This window comes from Phoca vitulina, unplaced genomic scaffold (genome assembly GCF_004348235.1).
Source record: "Phoca vitulina isolate PV1807 unplaced genomic scaffold, GSC_HSeal_1.0 scaffold11, whole genome shotgun sequence".
NCBI lineage: Eukaryota > Metazoa > Chordata > Mammalia > Carnivora > Phocidae > Phoca > Phoca vitulina.
The window spans coordinates 30,727,177-30,733,928 of record NW_022589714.1 but is presented as its reverse complement, the minus strand read 5'-3'; the positions used below and the strand labels follow the sequence as shown (position 1 = coordinate 30,733,928).

Here is a 6,752-nt window from a genome sequence, read left to right as displayed (position 1 = left end):
GTAGTTCTCTGAAAACAGAGAAGATCTACTTTGGCTTGAATCTTTAAGTCACAGCTGGTTTAACTCAACCTGGTAACGATTCTAGCATTCACCGCTTCCCACTTCAATGGGACGTAGGAGTGTTACACAGATTCCCAGGAAAAAGGAGAGGCACGGGGAAAAGGTACTCATCTATTAAATGCTTGAATTATCCGAGATTAACTATTAAGATTGGGCTCCAAACAGGAGACTACTAAAAAATCACTATTTTATAAATTAGCAAACTTCTTGGGGTGCCTGGGTGGCTCAGTTGGTTAGGCGTCCGACTCTTGGTTTCAGCTCAGGTCACGATCTCAGGGTTGTGAGATCGAGCCCCATCTCGGGCTCATGTTGGGCGTGGAGTCTGCTTGAGATTCTCTCTCTCCCTCTGCTCCTCCCTGCTCTGAGATTTTTTTTTTTTTTTTAAATTAGCAAACTTCTTGATTCATCTTATCTGTAGTGCCAGAGAATGTAGTTCAGCTAAAGGTGCTTAGGGATTAAAAAGGATACCTAAACCTTTTAATCTAGCAACACCAATGAACGGTAAAGTCAAAGTTCTTTAATTTTTTTGATGGTTCTGGGAGAGCCACATGGTCTTATATGTGTGTGACTATAATATCTGCACACTAAATTGTCATGATGCCAACATTTCTGCATTCTCGATTTCTGGTAGTAGTTGCTGTCGTCTCTGTGTTTTTATGAGAGATTAATGGCATGGTTCTGTATTGTGTCTTGTCCTCTTGTCTCCTGACAAATTAAGCTATTTTGCTAAAATCCAGTAACTATTTACTCCATTAATTAGAAGCCTTTATGGGAAGGGCAGAAACCACTGCTATCAGCTGTTTGTTTTTTCTGAAGAATTCATAAAATCTCAAACCCACGTATTGCTTGGTTCTGAATGAACATAGATTTTTACAACCTTTAAGCAATTACAATGTTTTTCCATGTTGCTACATTATCTTTTTTTTTTTTTTTAAAGATTTTATTTATTTATTTGAGAGAGAGAGCATGGAGTGGAGGATGGGGCAGAGGGAGAGCGAGAGGAACAAGCAGACTCCTGGCTGAGTGCAGAGCCCGCCCCGATGCAGGGCTCCATCCCAGGACCCTGAGATCATGATCTGAGCCAAAATCAAGAGTCAGTCGCTTAACCAACTGAGCCACCCAGCTGCCCCTATGTTATCTTTTTTGAAATGTCCATTTAATAATAGCACCATAGCCATTGTTTAAATCATTGCTTAAATCCATTGCTTAAACCACTGCAAATTTGTAGGTGTTGGACCAAATCTACTGAATCCAAAAAACTGGGGGTGAACTCAAGAATCTGTTACATAAATTCTGCTTTACTAGAGCTGGGCAAAAGCCATGATTCTCTATAGTTGTAAATAATTTTGCAGTAAATGTCTTTGTGAACTTTTGTTTTCCTTCTTTGAATAATTTCCTTATTTTTTGGTATGTCATTTTTTTTTCTAAATGCGATGAACCAAAAGTACATATAATGTTTAATCTATTTTCCTAACTTTCTTATATTTTTTCCCCATGTTAATCAACAAATATTTCCAACAATAATAGACTCGATTTTTACCTACATTTTAAATTCTACATGTGAGACAGGCAATAGTTTAAATCTAGGGAAGTTATGAGACAAAAGGCAAAATCTTTCTACACTCTTACTTAGTGGACTAGGTTAGGAAAGAAGGTGGTGGAGGTGCAAAGTGGGTTTGTAACCACACATATGGAAATAGTCTTAACTAATGGTAGTGAATGTTCTTCATACTTAGGGAGTAATTTCACATACTTTTTTTTAAAGATTTTGTTTATTTGAGAGAGAACATGAACGGGGGTGAGGGGCAGAGGGAGAAGCAGACTCCTGCTGAGCTGGGAGCCCCGTGTGGGACTTGGTCCCAGGACCCTGAGATCCCAACCTGAGCCAAAGGCAGACGCTTAACCAGTTGAGCCACGAAAGTGCCCCGTAATTTCACATTCATTATCTGATTAAATTGTCTTGATCTTGTAAGGTAGGTATGATTATTCATACAGTATGTATATAAGGAAGCCAAGGCTTAAGGTTGTTAAGAAATTGCCCAAAGCAGGGCGCCTGGGTGGCTCAGTCATTGGGCGTCTGCCTTCGGCTCAGGTCATGATCCCAGAGTCCTGGGATCGAGTCCCACATCGGGCTCCCTGCTCGGCGGGAAGCCTGCTTCTCCCTCTCCCACTCCCCCTGCTTGTGTTCCTGCTCTCGCTCTCTCTCTGTCAAATAAATAAATAAAATCTTTAAAAAAAAAAAAAAAAAAAGAAATTGCCCAAAGCATAGTCATTGTCTGAATGTGTGGAAGCCTTCCTGCCTGTTCTTCTCTGTGTTGCCTCACATCATAGAATTTATTTATTGGGGGTATCCTTTTCTTAATAGAATGTTTGGAGAACTTTTCTTCTTTACCTCTACTTTTATTTCTGTTTTAAAAATTAGACAATCGAAGCCCAGCCAGTTTGATGACAAAAGTAAGTACTAGTAACAATGAGTTGCAAAGTACTGTACCAGGCACTATGGGGAGTACAAGGATGAGAGGGCACAGCCCAGGCCTCTAGGGGCTTTCGTCTGGAAAATATACACAGCATGTTTAAGACAAGAAGGGGGCAGGGACCATAGAAGACTTAGCTGATTTCTTCCTTGACAGTTGAGGAATCAGAGGCCTAACAGCAAAGATTCCCCACTTGAATTATTCCAAATAACCCCTCGATGCTGGTCTCCTTTCATGAGCTCTAAGCTCCTCAAGAGTGGGCCATGGTTTCCTAATGCCTATTGTGTCCCCAGGGTTCATGCGCTGTCAGGTACCGAGCGGGCACACATGAAAAGCATCTTGACTCCAATTTCTCCCATATACAATATGCCTGATGATGCTTTCCCCCCATTTAATGGGTATTTATTTAGTTTATGCCATGTGATAGGCACTGTTCTAAGAACTTGGGAAATCAGGGAACAAAACAGACAAAAATCCCTGCCCTTGCAGAGTCAAAATGTACATTCATTGTTTTGCTCTCGAAGAGTTTGATCCCCGCATGGTATATAGCATAGGAGAGATGTTGAGTACCTCCAGCTTTAGTTCTTCTGTAGTCTTACAGCTAAAGAAATGCATGACTGCTGATAGCTGAAGAAGTTCCAGGTACCTCCCTGTCACTCTTTCTGTTAAACTCAACACTACATAAATCTGAATTTCAATAGAAATTTTAGGGAACTGTCTGGGCGAAGACCTAGAATGGCAAAGGGCCTGCTTGAGGGTGGGGCTGGTGAACTGATGAGCTGGAAATTAGGCCTGGTTGAGATAGGAGTAGAGGGCCTTGGAGAAGCCATTTAGGTTTTGGGTAACTGAGAATGTTTTGAAGTTTTTGCAGAAGAAAAATAAAGAGTTATCTGTATGAGTGAGGTTTCCCTGGTGGCGGTGAGAAGGGTTCACCAGGGAGGACCAAGACAAATTAGTAGGGTCTTCCACAGAGCCTGTTAGGAAATACTAGACCTATAGCAGGACAGAAGAAATGAGAAGAGGGAAGAGAAGCTGCACAAGGAGAAACAATACAACTAAGTGGCTGCTGGAGAGAATCGGTGAGGGTGATAGACAGGTATCTGAGAGGATGTTAGTGACATTAGCCGTTAAAAATGCAGGGCAAAGAACAGGCTTTTGATGGCTAGATGTGAATGATATAATGAATGCAGTTTTGGATATTTTGTACCAATTACGTAGGACAGTATCACTCATATGGTTGATGCCAAATTATTATATTTAATTCATCTCAACACATATTTCCAGAGTTTCTACCACTTGCTAAATGTTAGAGATCATACAAAGATGAGTAAGACAAGGAAAAAAAAACGAATAAGACAAATCTTGCCTCAAAGAGCTTTCGGCTTGATGATGGAAATACAAAAACAATAATAAAAGGTAAAATACAATATTTCATAAGAGAGGTATAGGAGCCATCAAGACCTAAAGAAGAAAAAGATTATAGTCCTTTAAGGGCAAGCTGTGATGGTTACGATACATTTTTTTTTTTAATTAAAAAGCATTTTTCAGCATGTTTCCAAGGGCTGTGGTTGGCTATGGCCATGGGATTTTCAACTGCACTGGAGAGCAACCCCAAGAGACTTTGATAGCACAGGTCTGTGTAATACCTACCTGCAGCTGCTAGAACAGCTCAGGGGAGGAAATTGGGCATTTTCCCCCCTTAAATGTCAAAAATAGTCATTGAAATGATCAAGTTCAGAAGTATCTAATAAATGTTGACTCTGTGCACTCAAGTGTAGTGACTAGACTATGAAAATCTTGGTGAATTCCTTCCGGGAGGATGGCATGGGTTGCTGTTGGTTCACCATCCTGGAGTTTCCCTGGTGAAATCTGAAACCAGCCTCTGTACTCAGAGGGCAGGGAGAGATGGAGGAAACTGGAGGCCACTGCAGGTTTGTAGGTGGCAGGTTTATTACGCAAAGGGAAGGTGCATACAAGGCTTATCTTGGATTGCAGCAAGATGAGGAAAAAAAAAATTTTCTTGAGCAACAAAAACCGATTTTATTTTTTTCCAAATACAGATACAGAAGTTGGCATGTTTTGCAAATATTGCTTCAAAGTAACATTCTGTACACAGCACGGTCTGTTCTAATAGCTTATAAACACATATATGTATCCACAGTTCTGTGTTGGCTCATCGCGCGTCCACCTTGCAGTAACACTCATCATTTAAAAAGCCAAAATGATTAGTCAAACCAGGACTGATTTGCCAAGGCAGTTTTTTGTAAGTGGATAGTTTTTCTCTAAAGGAAATTTAGGTAGTGTACCTATTTCTCATTGGTAACAGTAATCTTTGCAAATAACAGTTTCCTGTGCCCCGGCTTGGGTTAATTCAGCTTGACTCAGAAATTGGGAATGGAGCCTCTCACATGGCTTTAAGTTAGAGAGGCACACAGGTTATCAGAACCAGGAGTCATCCCTACTTCCCTAATGACCCAAAAGTCACAATGAGTGAAATGGGATTATTTTCTTGACAAAATTTAAACAACAAACCCAACCAATAATGACCACTTGGCATAATGAGGGTAATCCAGTTTTTGCTTCCATCTTTGGAAAATAAATGAGATTGGCTCCCTTAAAGTTGTAGTTTCTCCAGATGTGATGCTCAAATGTATTTTCAGAAAAGAAAAATTGGTAATCTAATAATACAATAGTCATCGTACCGCATAGTTGTGGCTCACACCCACCAGCCAAATCTTAAAATTTATAAGGTGGCCTTAACTGGACAGTCATGTATACAGTGTCAATGTTCTCAATAACCACATCACTATCTCAAGGCTGTGTCCTTGGAGCTGCCTCTGGGAGCAGGAAAGGCAAGCAGAACCCACATCCCAAGGACAGGGGAAGTGGGGAAACCCCTGAGTGTCTGGGTCTGGCTCACAGGTCAATAGGCAATCATGTCTTTTTGATGACGTTCCCCAACAGATGCATGAGTGAAAATCCATGCCTATAAACAGCTAAGAAAAAGATGGGCAAAGATGATTTGGCAGATTTCAACTTACTGTAGTCTACACTTGCAGACTGGAGGTGTACATACTTAGGCAGTCTCTTCTGCTCCTGAACACTCTGATGGAAACACCATGGTTTAGGCTTTCTTTAGGCTGGTCAGTCCCAAGGCAACTTGGCTGATGAGGGCAGCCTTTTTAAATACTGCAGTTGGGGCACCTGGGTGGCCTAGTGGATTAGATGTCTGCCTTCAGCTCAGGTCATGATCTCAGGGTCCTGGGATCCTGCTCCGTGTCAGGATCCCTGCCTAGTAGGGAGTCTGCTTCTCCCTCTCCCTCTCTCTCTCCCTCTGCCCTTCTCCCCCTCCTCCCTCCCCCTCCCCCAGCCCTCATGCTCAGGTGCTCTCTCTCTCAAATAAATAAATAATATTAAAAAAAAAAACCCATTGCAGTGGACATCGTAAGCACTGGGACAAACCTCTTTTGAAACTCATAGGTTTTTTTAGTAATATTTTCCTGAGTTTATTTGATAAAAACAAAGATGCGTTTTCTTCCTATCAGCGGTAGGTTCTTCAGTAAGTGGTATGTGATAGCCAGGTTGTGCGGTAAACTGGCTGTTATTTCCTTCCACATACATAGATGTCTCTATAAGTTCATGCCTGGTAGAGCCTGATACAGATAGTGTATTTTTAACTTTTCCTTAAAATATTCAACCATTGCCTCAGAGTAGACTAGACACACACTCCAGCAAGTGTCAAACACTACATCAGCTCCTGCTCTTTCTGACCAAGAATGCTTCAATCCATGTACCTTTATGTCCTTTCCTTGTTTTTTTGTAGTCGACTTTTCTCTTTGCAAAATAACCAGATGCTTCTTGTCTTCCAGCTTGGCAATATTTTTTCACATCTCTAGGATCAGAAGAATTAAGAGTCTTGTCCATGGTTCTCTTGGCTCTTTTTCTTTGTTGGAGAAGAAAAACTGTTTTATTTTCAGCATCTTTGCTTTATTTTTTTTTTTTAAAGATTTTATTTATTCATTTGAGACACAGAGATACAGAGCATGAGCAGGGAGAGAGGCAGAGGGAGAAGGAGAAGCAGGCTCCCTGCTGAGCCAGGAGCCCGATGTGGGGCTCGATCCCAGGACCCTGGAATCATGACCTGAGCCGAAGGCAGATGTTTAACCATCTGAGCCACCCAGGTGCCCCCAGCATCTTTGCTTTATTTAATAATTGTGA

General features: G+C 41.3%; 1 non-coding gene across 1 annotated transcript; it reads left to right on the top strand.

Annotated features, from left to right (window-relative positions):
- The first annotated feature begins 4,079 nt into the window (after nt 1–4,079).
- On the top strand, nt 4,080–4,215 carry LOC116635922. The gene has a single exon (XR_004300233.1). It is a non-coding gene; the product is annotated as a small nucleolar RNA SNORA44 (small nucleolar RNA).
- Nucleotides 4,216–6,752: the final 2,537 nt, after the last annotated feature.